Source organism: Pristiophorus japonicus, unplaced genomic scaffold, assembly GCF_044704955.1.
Source record: "Pristiophorus japonicus isolate sPriJap1 unplaced genomic scaffold, sPriJap1.hap1 HAP1_SCAFFOLD_29, whole genome shotgun sequence".
Taxonomy (NCBI): Eukaryota; Metazoa; Chordata; class Chondrichthyes; family Pristiophoridae; genus Pristiophorus; species Pristiophorus japonicus.
The window spans coordinates 11,539,494-11,559,401 of NW_027252668.1; the positions used below are offsets into that span (position 1 = coordinate 11,539,494).

Below are 19,908 nucleotides of genomic sequence, written 5' to 3' on the forward strand. Positions count from 1 at the left end.
AAGGGAGTTTTTTTGCCAGGAGAATAAATAGCAAATAAAAACAGCAAATGCTGGAAATCTCAGCAGGCCAGGCAGCATTTGCAGGGAGACCAAACTCGCCTCCGATGTTCATCCACAGCAAGTTTAAACATAATGTTTCTGCCTGGGATTGAACCAGGGACTTTTCACGTGTAAAGTAAACGTGATCACCACTACACTACAGAAACTTCTTATACAACAGCCCCCACAGCGAGGAGCTGACCAGTGAGCTCCCTCTGTGCTGATCGGGAATGTGTTGGCTCACCTGAAACAACTTCTGTCCCACACTGAAAGTTCTCAATCCTTCTCCTCCGCTGCCCTTTACAGAAATGTCACGGATCACCCAGCCACCGTGTTCACTTCCACATCCTCACAGTGGGGCCACAGAGGCTCCTACCATCTCGCCGCGATCAGCGAACTCACCCAGTTTACAAAATTAAACTCCAAACACGTGGCCAGCAAAGTGCAGGAGAAGCCAGATAGTCTGCAAGCTCGGTCTATCACAGAAAGTATTGGTATTCATGATGCTCACAGCAATTATTAATCTTCTCACAGACCTCAATTATTTTTATGCGATGAATTGATCGAGGATTGAAACCAGGTTAGTGCGCCGGGTTTTAACCCCTCGACCACCATGGAACAGCTACGATACATGTCAAACCAGGTTAGTGCACCGGGTCTTAACCCCTCGACCACCAGGGAACAGTTACGATGCATGTCGATATATTTATATATATTTATATATGAACCTGAATGTCAATGGCTACCGACCTAGACCTCGTGGCGCCCACGGTAGTGCGTCTAACTTTGAGTGAGAGAAACGGTTCCACAGTGACACCTGTCATGTTTTCTACATGGTTACTGCTTGTACTATTACAAGGTGTGCCACCAGAGGGCACTGCAGTGGGAGATTTGTAGCTTACCTGCACTGGTGTGCCTGGCCTAGTATAAAAGGCAGGCCACCAATAAAGTTTATCAATAAAGGACTCAGGTCACTGCAGTTAAAGAACGACACATTGTCTCGTGGAGTCATTATCAGAGCATTTGAAGGTATTACAAGGGAGTCAAAAGCCTCAGAAACAGCAAATTCTACCAGAGCGTCGAAGTCATGCTGTCGGTGCCTGCGACAACACATTGCTCAAAGTTCTCCACACGTGAAGGCAGAGTGTTTCTTCGACAGAAAGATTGGGCATCTTTCGAAGGTATGCCGCCTGAAGGGTAAACCTCTTGTTAAAGCTATGAGTCCAGCGTTCAAAGCTCTGAGTCGAAATCCCAAGAGACTTCATAGTATGGAAGACCAACAACAGGACGAGGAGATGTTAGAGTTACACATCATCAGGAGCACGAGTTTAACGGACAGTGATTCGGAAAGCATCAAAATCCACATAGATGTTGCTGGATTCAAGATACCAATGGAAATTGACATGGGTGCATCCGTGAGTGTAATACCGGAGTCACTGTACCGCGACAAATTGCGTGATTTCCAACTGGAGAAACCCAAGATAGAGCTGCGACGCTACTCGGGAGAGTAAATTCCTGTGGTTGGTCATATCACTGTACCGATCGGTGAAATATAAAGATTAATTTCAGAACTTGCCTCGAATAGTAGTGAAAAGAGACAAGTCTGCCTTACAAGGAAGAAATTGATTAAGCTCACTGAAGCTGGATTGTAGTTAGATTTTCTGTGTGGAAGCGAGATTTTCATCAACGGATGAGGTTATCAAGAAGTATCCAAAGGTGTTCTGCGAAACGGACAGTCCGATCCAAGGCTTCAAGGCGAGTGTCAGGGTACAGAAGGACGCTAGATTGGTTTACTACAAGCCCCGTTCCGTACCATATGCACTCAAGGAGAAAGTTGAGCATGAACTCAAAAAACTAGAAGGTGTTAACCGTTACACTGCGGAAACATCTCCACTTTCAGCACCAGATTAACAAAATTAAACCCAATGAGATCGGGACAAAAGTTCCTCACATGCTCAGGGCAAAATAAATAATTGTCGTTCTACAAAAGAATGAACAAATTTCAGCACCAGGTCAGACGGAAATGTTCAGCGAGCAGGTGGACTGCTGAATCGCACTTTTAAGGAGTTGGTGGTGACAAAGCAAATGGGTTCTGCCTCATGATTCAATATAAGAAATGTCTGCAGTAGGATTCGAACACTATCTATAGTGACCTGAACACAACACCTTAGACCACTCGGCCATCATTACTATTCAGTGTTGTGTGTGGCCACCTGCTGGTTGATTTTGAACTTTAGTGTCCTGTCACATGAAATAAATCAGGGCAGCAGGCGGATCTCTGCCTGACATCGGGGAAAGAGTGAGACAGACCTTGGAGCAAGGGTCTGGTTATTGTCAAACAGAAAATGAAATATTAATTCTGGAAGAATAACATTGACACGAAATGTGATCCTGACACCCAGAAACAAGTGCAAAGGTAAAAGGTTAAATGCTGCATCCCTTCCTGCAAAAAAGCTTTTCACAAGCATTTCTCTGAACAAAACGGCACAAAACAAAAATGTTCCTTTCAAAGTCAATAAACTCCCGAATTTCCACGCCCCATGACTCTCCTGAATCAGATGCCTCAAGTTTTGTCGACTCCATCCATATCCCTTTGCTCCAAGGTCTGTCTCCCTGTTTCCCCGGTGTACAGGCAGAGATCCGCCTGCTGCCCTCATTTATTTCACATAACAGGACATATACTTACATACTTCACATATTTGTTATCATTACGAAGTTATAATTCCAATGAATGGCTGAATCATCCGAAAGGAGCCTGGTTTGTAGGACAAGGCTACATATCAGGAAGGAGTGTAGTTAGATGACAAGGGAAGTGATATTCTGATTATAAGTTTGGAGAATAAAAAGAGTAAATGCTGAAACACTGAGCAGGTCAGACAGCATCTGGGGAGAGAGAAACAGAGTTAACGTTTCAGGTTAATGACCTTCCATCAGAAGTTGGGCACTTGTGTTCGGTAATACTATTAAAAGTTTAAATTGTCACGTAGCAGGGCTAAGGAAAAGATATAAAATGTGCCATTTGGAACAGATATTTTAGAATCCGATTAATGTTTGTTCAATTTGTACACCGAGCTGGGAACTGTAACGTGTTTGAGTTCTTCGGCTAACATTCGCATGGTTTGGCTGTAAGTACTGTTAAGTATATGTTTAATTATTGTCTGCTTAATAACTTTGACATTTAATGTTGCGGACCCTATTCCTGCACTGTGCGCGTCCAGCTCTGTTTGGAGCAGCGATCCCTTCAATCCGTCGCTTACAGGGGCAGTTGGATTCACCGTTTCTTTGTTTGGTGAAATTTCAAAGAGTGAAAGCGGCGCACGTCAACCTGGTCACCTACTCACTAACCGCGACACACTGCTCCCGTGAGATGGAAGCCCAGTTACTGTTTCCAGCTTGAACGCAGGCACAAGCAAAACTCATTCACAGAAAATCCAAGTCCCTGAGGCACCTGATTATTTGCACCGAACTCCTTCGCAAAGAGTTGCGGTTCGTGTGGGGTGATTTGGGCACATCTTTCCCCACAATACAACACTTCAACACTTCAAACATCACTCAACGGCTATAAAGCGCTTTGGGGCGTCATGAGTTCCTGAAAAGTGTTGAAGAAATGCAAGACCTTCTTTGCAAAAGTTCGATGCAATTTCAAAATTCTTGGGTAAATTGAGGCCTCGTCCAGGATTTGAACCCGGGACCTCTCGCAAATTTCAAGTATCAACCCCGAAAGAAGAATCATACTCCTAGACCAACGAACCAACTGTTTAACAAATCTGAAGATAAGGTGTAACCATTATTGGAGCATTTTTAGTGTGTTGCTCTTCTTGATTGGAGGAGCACATGAGACGGAATCAGTGACTTTGCTTTTTCGAGCTGTGCTCTGAGGCACCGCACCGTCCCACTCCGAAAGTTAATGAGCTGTTGGGACGTTAGTGTATCCAGGCTGTGGGTGGTCACCCCGAGCGCAGCAGAGGGGTTTCTGCATTCGTTCTGGGTGGGGACAGTATTTTTCCCCTTCTCTCTTCCACTTGTCTATAACCCTGTGCTTTGGTTTCTCTATTTATTCCCCTGGCTCAGTTTCTAGTGTTTAAAAGTGAACAAAAGATGAGATGGGTGTCACTGTGGAACAATTTCTCTCACTTAAAGTTAGACACACTACCGTTGTAACACGAGGTCTAGGTAGGTAGCCGTTGATATTCAGGGTCATATATAAATATATATAAGTATATCGACATGTATCGTAACTGTTCCCTGGTGGTCGAGGGGTTAAGATCTGGCGCACTAACCTGGTTTCAATCCTCGATCAATTCATCGCATAAAAATAATTGAGGACTGTGAGACGATTAATAATTGCTGTAATCACCATAAATACCAATACTGTCATGTATCTCACACTACTGTACTTAACTGTACCTTACCATGCCATACATGACTGTAATCAGAGATGACCTGTAACCACAAACTTCCCTCACCACCAGGGGTGCATTTGCAGGAGACACTGGATACCTTTCCCAGACAGGTATATAACGATATGTCTCAGGCAAGTGTGGCATTCGAGAGCTGTGTAATAAATGTGCAGGTCCAGAGTGAACTTGACTTCAGTATGTGCCTCGTGTGAGTCTGTATTACAGGGTCAGGACTTTTCAGTGGCGACGAGTTACGGGATTACAGATTCCACAGAATGGCGACCAACGGCACAGATGAAAAATACAATGCTGGAGATAATTGGGAGGACTTTATAGAAAGGCTCCAGCAAAGCTTTGTAACCAAAGACTGGTTAGGCGACAATAAGGCAGACAAGAGAAGAGCCCATCTCTTGACCAGCTGCGGCTCGAAAACATACGCTTCAATGAAGGACCTGCTGGCACACGAGAGACCAGCAAGCAAGCCGTTTGAAGAATTGATCACACTGGTAAGAGACCACCTGAAGCCAGCAAGCAGCCTACACATGCAAGCTACCTCGGACCCGTGCCAAAGCTCCCCGTACATCTAGCACAGGCTCAGGGAAACCCCGGGGCAGAGGATATCCCGGTCACTGGGCCTTCCAGCTACACTGAACAAGTGCCCGTTTTGAAACTTTCCAGTGTAATAACTTGCAACTGGAGCATCCAACAGTCAGGATGGCCGAGCGGTCTAAGGCATTGGTTCAGGTCACTGTCTCCTCTGGAGGCGTGGATTCAAATCCCAATCCTGACATTCAGTGTTTTTAATTACAAACTCATTTGTTTGGACACCTCTCTGCAGTGCTTTGGGACATCCATCGAACTTCATAAAATGACGCCATTTCAATTACAAACAGTGATATCAAAGTTGCTTCTCAAACCGGGAATCGATCCTGGGTGGCTGTAGCGAAAGGAATGGTTTTGTGAAGCATTGAAATGTGCCCTCTAAATATCTCGCACTGCTCATTTAAAAACACGGTTAAAATTTGTTTCAGTGCATAAGAAGGCAGGCTCGAAGGGCCAAATGGCCGACTCCTGCTCCTGGTTTTTGTGTTCTTATACAGAGCACAGAATAAATGATTAAATGATCAACTCTCCCTCAGTTCGCATTTCTTTCATTGTGCAAAAGAAGATTATGGGTTCATTGATGATGTTTTCCTGTGAAAGCACCAAAAAAGTGTAATGAAAATAATTCGTCCAACGTGGGGTTTGAACTCACAACCCTGAGATTAACCTTCTCATACTCTACCGACTGAGCTAGTCAGGATTGCTTAAGTTGCATCTTCCTTTCACTGATCGCTGCCAGGGATCTGTTGGCTCTGCACCATCGGTTTATCTCGAAATTCAAACCTCGAAACTGGTTCTCCTGATTTCCTAGCCCCTTGTATTGTGGAACCTTCATTTCGACGAACATCTCCACCGCACTGTGTAGGCCTCGTGGCGCAACGGTAGCGTGTCTGACTGTAGATTCGAAGGTTTTGTGTTCCAATCAGGTCATGGTCACTGTTCTTTCAGACATTTGTTTTCCAGAATTAATATTTCCATTGCTTTTTGGCAATAACCAGACGCTTGCTCCAAGGTCTGTCTCACTATTTTCCCGGTGTCAGGCAGAGATACGCCTGCTGCCCTCATTTATTTCACATAACAGGACACAAAAGTTCAAAATCAACCTGCAGGTGGCCACACACAGCACTGAATAGTCAGGATGGCCTGACTATTATCCCGACCACAGTGGATAACCTCAGTTTTCCCACATTATACTCCATCTGACAAATTACTGCCCAGCCACTGAGCCTATCGATATCGCTTTGCAGATTGTTTGTGTCTTCCTCACAACTTGCTTTCCCACCGATCTTTGGATCATCTTCGCTACATTACCAACATGCAGAGCACAGAACCAATTATTGACCGATTGACTTTCCGTCAGTTAGCATTTCTTTCATTGTGCAAAAGAAGATTATCGATTCCTTAACGATGTTATACCATGAAAGCAAAATAAAAGTTAAACGAAAATAATTTGCACACTTGAAAGGAATATTTTTGTTTGGTGCAGTTTCGGTCAGAGAGATGTTATGAAAGGAACTTTTTGCAGAGAGGGATTGAGTATTTCAGCTTGTTGCTGAACATTTCTCTCTGGGCATAGAGTTAGGCATCAGTTTCTGTAGTGTGGCGGTTATCAAATTCGCCTCACACACGAAAGGTTCCCGGTTCAAGCCCGAGTGGAAACATGATTTCTGAAACAAAAACTGGTTTTAAATGTTCATTGTTCATGTGACAATCGCCTCCTTCCGTGCTGTAAACTTCTCTGATTCCATGATGAGCATTGAACATTTAAAACCAGTCTCCTCAAATACAGAGTGTGTAAAATCAGAAAGGGATTAAAACTTCCTCAATGATTCAACTTTCACAAATTATTAAAATTAACTTGTTGACGTTTCGACTGTCCCTCAGTGATCATGTTAACATTTCTTTCATTCTGCTAAACAATGATATCGGTTAATACCAGCAGATAAAAGCAGGATTTCAAACCCGGAAACAACTCATTCATTATTCACCCTTCCCAGTTCCAGTGCACAGAGGGTTATTCATCCTCCATCCCAGAAACTCAAATCCAACTTCTGACATTCCTTATTTCTAATTACCAACTCATTTGTTTTGACACCACTCTGAAGTGCTTTGAGTCATCTGTGAAATTTAATTAAATTACTTCGCTTTAATAAAAACGGTGGTAGCAAAATTACTTCTCTAACTGGGAATCGAACCCTCTAGCTGTCGTGATCAGAATGTTTTTGTGAAGCATTTAAATATGCTCTCTAAAGATCTCGCATTCCTAATTTACAAATAGGGTTACAATTTCTTTCAGTGTGAAAGAAGGAGATTGAAAATGGCAACAAAAACACCAGGCAGCGACTACATTAAGACAAATTCAAACTTTTCACAAAGTTGGTTTTATGAAGTAACGGCTGAGCTAAAGTTGGCACTAACCAGTCCCATCAGAATTTTAAATGTTTCTATGAGAGCGCCGCTCATCCTTCTAAATTCCAATGTATAAAGGCTCAGTTGATCCAGTCTCTCCTCCTTATGTCAGTCCGGCTTGCCCCTTATCGTTAGACTGTGTCCCCTGGTTCTAGACTTCCCCAACATCGAGAACATTCTTCCTGCATCGAACCTGTCCCGTCCCATCCAAATTTTAAATGTTTCTATGAGATCCCCTTTCATCCTTCTAATCTCCAGTGAATACAGGCCGAGTTGATCCAGTCTCTCCTCATATGTCAGTCCTGCCATCCCGGGAATCAGTCTGGTGAACCTTTGTTGCACTCCTGCAATAGCAAGAACGTCCTTCCTCAGATTAGGAGACCAAAACTGAACACAATATTCCAGGTGGGGCCTCACCAAGGCCCTGCACAACTGCAGTAAAACCTCCCTGCTCCGATACTCAAATCCCCTCGCTATGAATGCCAACATACCACTTGCCTTCTTCATCGCCTGCTGTAACTGCATGCCAACTTTCAATGACTGATGAACCATGACAACCAGGTCTCGTTGCACTGCCACTTTTCCTAATCTGCCGCCATTCAGATAATATTCTGCCCTCGTGTTTTTGCCCCCAAACTGGATAACCTCACATTTATCCACATTATACTGCCTCTGCCATGCATTTGCCCACTCGCCTAACCTGTCCAAGTCCCCCTGCAGCCTCTTAGCGTCCCCCTCACAGCTCACACACCACCCAGTTTAGTGACATCTGCCAACTTGGAGATATTACACTGTTACATGTTCATTACATGTTACAATGAACATTCTGAATCAGACACCTCAAGTAAAGTGCGTGCAATGGGCAATGATTCAACAATTAACTTAAGTACGTAAGGAGCAAGAGTCGGCCATTCGGCCCCTCGAGCCTGCTCCACCATCCAATAATTTCGTGGCTCTTCTGATCCTGCACCCCTGCTCTTTTTGTACTCCTCTCGAGTTTCTGCAGTGTCGAGTTCTCGCTATCTGTCCTCAGCTTCCCTTTTTCCTTTATCTTACCCTGTGTGTCCCTTGAGTGATTTTTATCCCCTATCTGACTTTACTCACTCTGTGTTTTAGGAGACTGGTTTAAAATGTTAATTGCTCGTCATGGAATCAGAGAAATTTACAGCACGGAATGAGGCCATTCGGCCCATCGTGTCCGTGCCAGCCGACAAACAGCTCCCCAGCCCAGTCCCACTTTCCAGCTCTCGGTCCGTAGCCCTCTAGGTTACGGCACTTCAGATGCACATCCAAGTACTTTGTAAATGTGCTGAGTGTTTCTGCCTCGATCACCCTTTCAGGCAGTGAGTTCCAGTGATTTCCCCTCAAATTCCCTCTAAACCTTCGACCAATTACTTGAAATCTGTGCCCCCTGGTTGTTGATCCCTCTTCTAAAGGAAACAGGTCGTTCCTGTCAACTCTATCCAGGCCCTTCATAATTTTATACACCTCAATCCTCTCCCCTCAGCATCTCCTGTTCCAAGGAAAACAAACCCAGCCTATCCAATCTCTGCTCAGAGCTAAAATTCTCCAGTCCCGGCAACATCCGCATAAACCTACTCTGGACCCTCTCCAGTGCAATCACGTCCTTGTTGTAATGTGGTGACCAGAACTGCATGCAGTATTCTAGCTGTGGCCTAACAGTTCAAGAATAACCTCCCTGCTCTTGTATTCCAAGCCTCTGTATAATCGATCTGGACAGCAGCCTGTCCTGTCGAGAGGTGATCGTGGGAGGCTGAGCCTTAGTGGAATCGGAGAGGAGGAAGTTCTCTGCTGATCAACATGCAGTCACCCACAATTCCTCATTCTTTAGACGGGACTGTGTTACTGTAAGTTGGGGTGGATTCGTGAAAGAGTCCATGTCATTACTGGCTTGCAACAAAAGCTATTTACACAACGTGGGGCTCAAACCCCCAACCCTGAGATTAAGAGTTTTATGTTTGACCAAGTGAGCTGGCTGGTCTTGGCAAAGCTATGGATCCTTGTTGTATCTCAAATCTTGTGGGTGGATTAATTATTGAAATAATGGTTGAGTATCTCACAGACTTTAATTATTTTTGCCAACTTGTCTTCGGGAACATTCTTCCTGCATCCTCGTGAACCTTGTCTGAACTGCCTACAATGTAAGTATATCGCTCCTTAAATAAGGAGACCAAAACAGTTAGCATTTCTTTCATTGTGCAAAAGAAGATTGATTCCCGTGAAAGCAACATAAAAGTTTAAGGAAAATAATTCACCCGATGTGGGGCTCGAACCCAGGACCCTGAGATTCAGAGCCTCATGTCCTACGGACTGAGCTAGCCGGGCTTCTCAACATTACACCTGTCAATCCCCTTCAGTTACTGGTCAATGGTGATCCCAGGCTGTTGATGGCGGGGGTTCGGCGATGATAATGCCGTTGACAGCCGGGCCTGCTTCAGTTGCATCTTCCTGTCGCTGATTGCTTCCAGGCGCCTGATGGTTCCGCCCCGTGGGTTTATCTCGAACTTCAAACCACGAAACAGGTTCTCCTGAATTCCAAGGTGTGTACGGAGATCAACCATCAAAAGCTCTGCATTAACCACAGGAGGTCCGGCAATTTTCTGATCGCAATGCGCTTTCAGTCCTTGTCCTTAAAATTGCGGACGTGTAAATTGGGGAGTTTAATGACTTTGAAAGGAACATTGTTGTTTGGTGCAGTTCCAGTCAGAGAAATGTTTGTGAAAGGAACGTTTTGCAGAGAAGGGATTGAGCGCCTGTTGGCGGAAACATTTTTGAAATTAAAACTTGTGGACGATAAAATGGAACAAGAGCAGTCCGGGTTACATTGTCACAAAATGCAAGCTATCTCGGACCCGGACCAAAGCTCCCCGTACACTGAGAACAGGCTCAGGAAAACCCCGGGTAGAGGATATCCCAGTAACTGGGCCTTCCAGCAACACTGAAGAAGTGCCCGGTCTGAAACTTTCCAGAGTAATAACTTGTAACGAGAGCATCCAACAGTCTCTTGGGATCGCTTAGAACGTCAGGGGATGCGCTCCCTGGTGGTGAAACATGGGAGTGCATGCTTTACAGAGAAACAACATCACTCCCCCGCCAAAGTCAAAGTGAAAACTATTTACAAGGTGAGGCGGTCGGGAGCTTTTCTTTCCCTGCTGGACCGCCTCGGTACAAATGTCTGTTCTGGTGTGTTGGCTGTGCCCTCGCTGAGCTGGCGTGTTGTTGGCCCTACAGGGCTGCTGGGTAAGTCTGGCCTTGCTGGTCTGTTGGGTGTGATGGGTTCGATTTCCGATCCGTGGGGGTGTCGTTGATCCTTTGGGTGTGTGTTGCGGGTTCGAAAAAGGTGGTGTCTGCTGTGGGTTGTTCAGGGCAGTCTGTGAACCGCAGCCTTGTTTGGTCCAGGTGCTTTCTGCAAATTTGTCCATTGTCTAGTTTGACGACAAACACCCGACTCCCTTCTTTAGCTATCACCGTGCCCGCGATCCACTTGGGACCATTTCCATAGTTTAGCACATACACAGGGTTATTCAGATCAATTTCCCGTGACACAGTGGCGCGACCATCATTTACATTTTGTTGCTGACGCCTGCTCTCTACCTGATCATGCAGGTTGGGGTGGACCAGCGAGAGTCTGCTTTTAAGTGTCCTTTTCATGAGTAGCTCAGCCGGGGGCACCCCTGTGAGCGAGTGGGGTCTCGTGCTATAGCTGAGCAGTACTCGGGACAGGCGGGTTAGGAGTGAGCCTTCTGTGACTCGTTTGAGGCTCTGTTTGATTGTTTTTACTGCCCGCTCTGCCTGCCCATTGGAGGCTGGTTTAAACGAGGTCGAGATGATATGTTTGGTCCCATTGCGGGTCATGAATTCTTTAAATTTTGCACTGGTGAAACAAGGCCCGTTGTCACTGACCAGTATGTCAGGCAGGCCGTGGGTGGCAAACATGGCCCTCAGGCTTTCAATGGTGGCTGTGGCGGTGCTTCCCGACATTATTTCTCATTCAATCAATTTTGAAAAAGCATCCAGCACCACCAGGAACATTTTACCAAGAAATGGGCCTGCATAGTTGACATGGATCCTCGACCCTGGTCTGGAGGGCCAGGACCACAAACTTAGTGGTGCCTCCCTGGACGCGTTGCTCAACTGAGCACATACACTGCATTGCCGTAGACAGGACTCTAAGTCAGAGTCGATACAGGGTCAGCACATGTGATATCTCGCTAACGCTTTCATCATTACTGTACCCGGGTGTGTGCTGTGGAGATCCGAGATGAACGTCTCCCTGCCCTTTTTTCGTAGCACTACGCGGTTACCCCACAACAGGCAGTCTGCTTGACTGGACAGCTCGTCCTTTCGCCGCTGGAACAGCTTGATTGGCTCTTGTATTTCAACGGGGATGCTGGCCCAGCTTCCATGCAATACACAGTTTGTTATTAGGGACAGCAGAGGATCTTGGCTGGTCCATGTCCTAATCTGGCGGGCCGTGACAAGTGATTTATCATTTTCAAATGCTTCCATGACCATTAACAAGTCAGAGGGCTGCGCCACCATCAACAAGTTTTCAGTTTGCGCCATTTCCACCCCCGTGGTGGGCAATGGTAGCCGACAGAGCATCCGCACAGTTCTCAGTGCCTGGCCTGTGGCGTATGGTCTAGTTATACGCTGAGAACGTGAGTGCCCACCTTTGTATGCCGACTGAGGCATTAGTATTTATCCCCTTGTTTTCAGCGAACAGGCTTGTGAGGGGCATGTGATCGGTTTCCAGCTCAAATTTGATGCCAAACAGGACCTAATGCATTTTCTTTACCCCGAACACACACGCTAATGCCTCTTTCCCAATCATGCTGTAGGCGCTCTTGGCCTTAGACAAGCTCCTGGAAGCATAGGCTACAGGTTGCAACTTGCCTACAATGTTAGCTTGTTGTAATACACACCCGACTCCGTACGACGACGCGTCACATGCTAGCACAAGTCTTTTACACGGGTTATACAATACAAGCAGCTTGTTGGAGCATAAAAGGTTGCTGGCTTTGTCAAAAGAAATTACTTGTTTTTTTTCCCCATACCCAGTTCTCACCTTTGTGCAATAACACATGTAGGGGCTCTAAAAGGTGCTTAACTCCTGTAGGAAGTTACGAAAATAGTTGGGGAGTCCCAGGAATGACCGCAGCTCCGTGACGTTCTATGGCCTGGGCGCGTTCATGATAGCCTCTGTCTTGGCGTCTGTGTGCCGAATGCCGTCCGCCGTGATCTTTCTCCCGAAAATCTCCACTTCTGTTGCCATGAAGACGCTTTTCGACCTCTTCAGCCGCAGCCCTACGCGAGCTAGTCGCTGGAGGATCTCCTCCAGGTTTTGTATGCGTTCGACGGTGTCCAGACCCATAACCAATATGTCCTCCTGAAAGACCACCATGTGTGGTACCGACTAGAGTAGGTTCTCCATGTTTCTCTGGAAGATCGCTGCAGACGACCGAATTCCAAACGGGCATCTGTTGTCGCTGAACAGTCCCTTTTGCATGTTGATGCAGGTGAAGCCCTTCAAAGACTCCTCCAGCTCCTGCGTCATGTAGGCCGAAGTCAGCTCAAGCTTGGTGAACGCCTTGCCTCCTGCCAGCGCGCCAAATAGGTCGTCTGTCTTAGGTAGCGTGTATTGGTCCTGTAGCGAGAAATGATTAATAGTTACTTTATAATCGCCGCAAACCCTGACCGTGCCATCACTTTTGAGTACTGGAACAATCGGGCTGGCCCACTCGCTGAATTCCACTGGGGAGATGATGTCCTCGCGTTTCAGCCTGTCCAGCTCGATTTCCACTCTCTCCTCATCATATGAGGTACCGCTCGCGCCTTGTGGTGAATGGGTCGTGCCTATGGGACCAAGTGGGTCCGCACCTTCGCACCGGAAAGGTTTCCAATGCCTGGCTCAGAAAGGGAAGAAAATTTGTTCAGAACCTGGGTCCATAATGCCTCATCGACATGTGATAGCGTTCGGATGGTATCCCAGTTCCAGCGGATTTTTCCCAGCCAGCTCCTTCCAAGCAGTGTTGGGCCATCGCCCGGGACTATCCAGAGTGGCAGTTCGTACACCGTGCCCTCGTAGGTGACCTTGACCATGGCGCTGCCCAGGACAGTGATAAGCTCTTTGGTGTACACTCTCAGTTTCGTGTGGATGGGGCTTCGGTCTGGTCTGAATGCGTTGTTGCACCACAGTCTCTCAAACATCTTTTTACTCACGATGGACTGGCTAGCGCCAGTGTCCAGTTCCATGGTTAGGGGTAAGCCATTCAATTTTACATTTAGCGTTATAGGTGGACATTTCGTCGAAAATGTGTGCACACCGTGTTCTTCAGCATCTGCCTCCTCTCTCTGAGGCTCGAAATTGCTTTGATCCACCATGGACCGATCTTCCTCTGCCACATGGTGGTTAGCAGGTTTTGCAGAGCTTTCAGCTCATTCGCAAGCTCGTTGGAGATGCCCCATTGTTCCACAGCTCTTGCAAACATACCCTTTGAAGCGGTATGAATAGGCTGAATGGAAGCCTGCACAACATCAACAAGGTGTGAATTGCCTTGCACTCATCCTTTGTTGGGGACTCTGAGTCATCTGGGCCACCTGAGGCCTGCTGGCAGTTGCAGATTCGTGGGTTCTGCCCTGTACATTTCTGCTCAAAAACACAGTTCCAGTTCATTTATGAACATTGCTAGCACTTGTGTGCTGAGAGATTGGTTTGGTGTTTTCACTAGTGGACATAAATACCTCTGTTATCGCAATGGCCTTACTGACGATCGGTGTCTCTACAGCTAAAGGTTTTCGTAGGATGGTCTCGTGGCCAATGCCCAGTACAAAAAAGTCTCAGAGCATTTGCTCCAGGTAGCCATCAAACTCACATTATCCTGCAAGTCGCCTTAGCTCGGCGAGGTAGCTCGCCACTTCCTGATCTTCAGTTCGCTGGAACGTATAGAACCGATACCTCGCCATAACATGCTCTCTCTCGGGTAAAGATGGTCCCGAACCAGTGTACTCACCTCCTCATACGACGTAACTGTGGGTTTCACCAGAGCCAGAACATTCTTCATGAGGCTGTAGGTCTGAGCCCCACAGACTGTGAGGAGGACCACTCTCCTTTTTTGCAGCACTTCCTTCTCCGTCCAGCTCGTTGGCTACAATGTACTGGTCTAGCCGTTCGACATAGACTTCCCAGTCCTCACCGTCCGAGAACTTCTCCAGGATGCCCACAGTTTGCTGCATCTTTGTGTTGGATTCGTATTCTCGACGCCAGTTATTGTGTTCCTAACACAGATGAGGCTGCACACAGGGACGTTAAAGTAACAGTGACCTCAGTCTTTAATAAGACAATCTAGAGTGAGCAACTGGCCTTAGGGGCCGGCTTAAATACAGTGCTCCCAAGGGGTGTTGGAATCCCTTGGGACTTCAGGGGATGAGCTCCCTGATGGTGGAACATGGGAGTGCATGCTTTACAGATACACAACACATTCGTTGCCTCAGCTTTGATTTCTGCCAACATCCCTTGTATTTAACCTTCGCCGCACCTCCGCCACAATCTCTCACCGCTCCTCCACCACGATCTCTCACAGTTCGTCCACCACGATCTCTCGTCACTCCTCCGCCACGATCTCACACCGTTCCTCCACCACGATCTCTCGCCGTTCCTCCACCACGACCTCTCACCGTTCCTCCACCACGATCTCTCACCGCTCCTCCACCACGACCTCTCACCGTATCTCCACACTGACCTTCCCGTTCCTCCGCTGTACCTGGGTCCCGCAGATGTTCCAGCCTGCCCACGCACAAAACAGCGACCTGTGTTTTGATAACGTGCAGCCGAGCAGGACTCCAGCTGTCCTGGTTAACCCTTGCCACTGGACCAAGACCTCGCTCTGTCAAGCCCGTGTGGGGCTGGTGTCCAAAGGTCACACCACGTTAAAACAATCCACCCACAGGCATCTTCCACCCTTTGATTGGAGTTCAGAACTGGTACATCGGGTCCTTCATTGAAACACCTGTGAACCCATGTTGAAGTAAGCCTTCCTCGTTCGAGGACCCGCGTATGATGATGATGATGATGATGATGTTTGGGACCTTACCAAATGCCTGCTGGAAACCATCAGTTTAAAACTAGTAAGACCCATCCCTTGATTCAGTTTTCACTGGCCTTGCCTTAGGAAGGCTATATTGGCGTTGGAGGGAGCACTGTGTCGGTTTCCCAGAATGATACCTGGATTCCAAGGTTTAAATTAAGATATGAGATTACACCCACTGGAAATTAGAGGGTCGAGCATTGATTTGATCAAAATTTTCAAAGATAATAAGGGAAGAGATATATTAGATAGAGAGAAATGATTCCCGCTGGTTGGGGAGCCCCAGAATAGGGGCTGTAATCTAAATATTAGAGACAGACGTTTCAGGAGTGAAATTCGGAAACATTCCAACACACACGTGGTGGGAGAGGTTTGGAACACCCTTCTGCAAAGGGCAGTTCGTGCTAGGTCAGTTGTTCATTTTACATCGCATTTTGATCAAAGGTATTAAGGAAGATTGAACAAAGGCGGGTATATGGAGTTTGCTCACAGATCAGCTATGATCTCATTGAATGGCGGAACCGGTTCGAGGGGCTGAATGGTCTCCTCCTGTTCCTGCGTAACAGGCTTGAGCGGCTGAATGGCCTCCTCCTGTTCCTGTGTAACAGGCTCGAGAGGCTGTATGGTCCTCCTCCTGTTCCTGTGTAACAGGCACGAGCGGCTGAATAGCCTCCTCCTGTTCCTGTGTTACAGGCTCGAGGGGCTAAATGGGCCTCCTCCTGTTCCTGTGTATCAGGCTCGAGGGGCTGAATGGGCCTCCTCCTGTTCCTGTGCAACAGGCTCGATGGGCTGTATGGGCCTCCTCCTGTACCTGTGTGTAAGGTCTGGGAAACAAAGGGAGGTGCTTTGAGAAAACATAAACTAAATGGTATTGTGTTAAAAGAGAAGCAGAAGGATTGAGTGATTTACACACAGACATCTTTGAAGCTGGGTAGATAAGTTACTAAGTTGTTTAAAAAGAATACAGGGCCCTTGGCTTTATATGAAGTGAAATAGAGGACACCAGCGAAGAAGTTGTACCAAAACTTTTCAATCCCGGTTTAGGCCTCAGTTGGAGAACTGTTTACAGTTCTGAGCACCACAATCTCGGAAGGATATCAAGGCATTGGAGAGAACGTAAGAAATATATAAGAAACATTTTCTATTGTTGTAGAAGACACAAATACAGGCATTCATCGAGAATCAACATGCAGGTGACTACACATAGATTAAAGAGCCAGAGAGACCGACAGAATCGGGTAACACCGGCAAATAGACAAGAGATATTGACAAGGACTGAAAGCACTTTGCGATCAGAAAATTGACGGCCCAGCTGTGGTTAATGACACGGCTTTTGATGATTGATCTCCGTACAAGCCTTGAAATTCAGGAGAACCGCTATCGTGGTTTGAAGCTCGAGATAAAGCTCGAGATAAGGCCACGGGGCGATACCAACAGGCGCCTGGCAGCAATCAGCGACAGGAAGATGCACCTTAAGCAGGCCCGGCTAGTTCAGTCGGTAGAGTATTAGTCTTTTAATCTCCGGGTAGTGGGTTTGAGCCCCATGTTGGGTGAATTATTGTCCTTAAACTTTTATGGTGCTTTCACAGGAAAACATCATTAATGAACCCATAATCTTCTTTTGCACAATGAACAAAATGCGAACTGAGGGAGAGTTGATCATTTGATCATATGTTCTGTGCTCTGTATGAGACCACAAGAACCAGGAGCAGGAGTCGGCCATTTGGCCCTTCGAGCCTGCCGACTGTTGCAATGAAACAAATTATAACCGTGTTTTTAAATGAGCAGTGCGAGATATTTATATGGCACATTTCAATGCTTCACAAAACCATTCCTTTCGTTACAGCCACCCAGGATCGATTCCCGATTTGAGAAGTAACTTTGATATCATTGTTTGCAATTAAAGTGGGGTCATTTTATGAAGTTCGATGGATGTCCCAAAGCACTTGAGTGTGGTGTCCAAACAAATGAGATTGTAATTAAAAACACTGAATGTCAGGAGTGGGATTTGGCCCCACACCTCCAGAGGAGACTGTGACCTGAACACAGCACCTTAGACCGCTTGGCCATCCGGACTGTTAGCAGCTCCAGTTACAAGTTATTACTCTGGAAAGTTTCAGACCGGGCACTTGTTCAGTGTTATTGGAAGGCCCAGTGGCCGGGATATCCTCTCCCCCGTTGTTTTCCTGAGCTTGTGCACGGTGTCCGGGGAGCTTTGATCCGGATCCGAGGTAGCTTACATCATGTGACAATGCACCCCGGACTGCTCTTGTTCCATTTTATCGCACATTAGTTTTTGGTACAAAAATAATATCTCCAGAGGAGACAGTGATCTAAACAGAGCACCGCATACTGCTCGGCCATCCTGACTATTCAGTGCTGTGTGTGGCCACCTGCAGGTTGATTTTGAACTTTTATGTCCTGTCACATGCAATAAATGAGGGCAGCAGGCGTATCTCTGCCTGACACTGGGGAAACAGTGAGACAGACATTGCATTGTGTTGAGGTTTAATCACAGCAATATCCGCAGTCAGGAGCTGAAAAGGACGAAGAGCTGAAAAAACACAAGAAAAAAGCAAAGAAATGTCAGCAATTGTGGTAAACTCTTTAATGTGTTTCCTGCTCGTTTCGTGATGCGGCGCTCACAGAGGGAGTACGAATTCAGAAAATAATTCTTCCATTCAAAATCTTTAAAATAATGACATGCAACTAATTTAACTGTGTGCCGGGGGATTGGGATGGGTGAAGATTATTTGTTTTATGCCCCATTCATTAACCGACAGCCTTGTTTTGTAGAATTGTTACTGAGGGACAGTGGAAACTTCAATAACTGAACTTTAATTATTTAAGGATTTTGAATCATTGATGAAGTTTTCTCCCCTATCTGACTTTACTCACTCTGTATGTTGGAGACTGGTTTAAAATGTTCAGTGCTCATGCGACAAGGAACCTGGGGCGACTTTTGTTCAATTTATTTCACAGCAAAAGTATTCTCCACAATACAATTTCCACCCGAGCTCGAACCGGGCACCTTTCACGTGTGAGGTGAATTTGATAACCACTACACTACAGAAACAGTGCGTCTAAAGCAACCTTAGGAATATAACCAGAGCTTTAACCTACACAGCTGGCCGATTCTTCAGGAGCTGGTTTTACGAGAAGAGAATGACGGTGCTATATTTCGGAAGGCTGTGAGCGTGGCAGGAATTGATCTCGTGTTTCCCAGACTTCATACATAGGAACAGGAGATGGCCATTTAGCAGCGAGTGGTTAGGATCTGGAATGCACGGCTTGAAGGGGCGGTGGAGGCAGACTCAATCTTATCTTTCAGACGGGAGTTGGAAAAGTGTCTGAAGGAAAAACAATTGCAGGACTACGGGGAAAGGGCGGGGAGTGGGACTCGCTGAGGGTCGGCACGGGCTCGATGGGCCGAATGGTCTTCCGTGCTGCAACCATTCCATGATTCCATCAGTTAGTGGCACATTTCATAGTGTGGCTGGGAGCACAACATTGCAAAGGGACATGGATTGAGTCACCAAAACTAGAGGGATCTGATTTTGGAGATTCGCGGGGCATGGAAATTTCGGAGTTTAATGACTTGGAAAGCAACATTTTTGTTTTGTGCCGTTTCGGTCAGAGGTTTTCCATTAAAGCAACATTAAATGAAAAGAAATAGCCCAACGTTGGTCTCGAACCCACGACCTTGAGATTAAAAGTCTCATGCTCTACCGACTGAGCTAGCCAGGCTTCCATTCAAAGTAGGTTTTTATCACTCATTGCAGCCAGGCGCCTGTTGGCTCCGCCCCAGATGTTTAAACTTGCTGTTGAAGAACTGCCAGGATCTTCTTGAATGGTGGACCAGGTTGGAGGGGCCGAATGGCCAACTCCGGCCCCTCATCCTTACGTGTTTATGTTTACGTCTTTATGCGGAGCTCATTTCAGGGTAAACGAGCCAAATGAGGACAGGGGAAACGTTATAAGGACACCCTCAAAGCCTCCCTGGGAAGTGCGACATCACCACTGATACCTGGGAGGCCCTGGCCGCAGAGCGCCCGATGTGGAGAAAGTCCTTCTGGGAGGGCGTTGAGCTCTTTGACTCTAGACGCAAGGAGCATGAAGAGACCAACCGCAGGCAGCGGAAGGAGCACACGGCAAACCAGTCCCACCGACCCCTTCCCTCGACGTGTGTCTGTCCCACCTGTAACAGGGTCTGTGGCTCTCGTATCGGAATGTTCAGCCATCAACGGACTCACTTTGGGATGGAAGGAAGTCCTCCTCGATCCCGAGAGACTGCCTCTGATGGTGTCTATGATTTGCGGTACACTGCGGTAACATCTCCACTTTCAGCA

General features: G+C 46.8%; 2 non-coding genes across 2 annotated transcripts; both read right to left on the reverse strand.

Moving 5' to 3' along the window:
* Positions 1-133: 133 nt before the first annotated feature.
* Positions 134-206, reverse strand: trnav-uac (transfer RNA valine (anticodon UAC)). The gene has a single exon. It is a non-coding gene; the product is annotated as a tRNA-Val (tRNA).
* A 19,027-nt stretch (positions 207-19,233) lies between these two features.
* trnak-uuu (transfer RNA lysine (anticodon UUU)) lies at positions 19,234-19,306 on the reverse strand. The gene has a single exon. It is a non-coding gene; the product is annotated as a tRNA-Lys (tRNA).
* Positions 19,307-19,908: the final 602 nt, after the last annotated feature.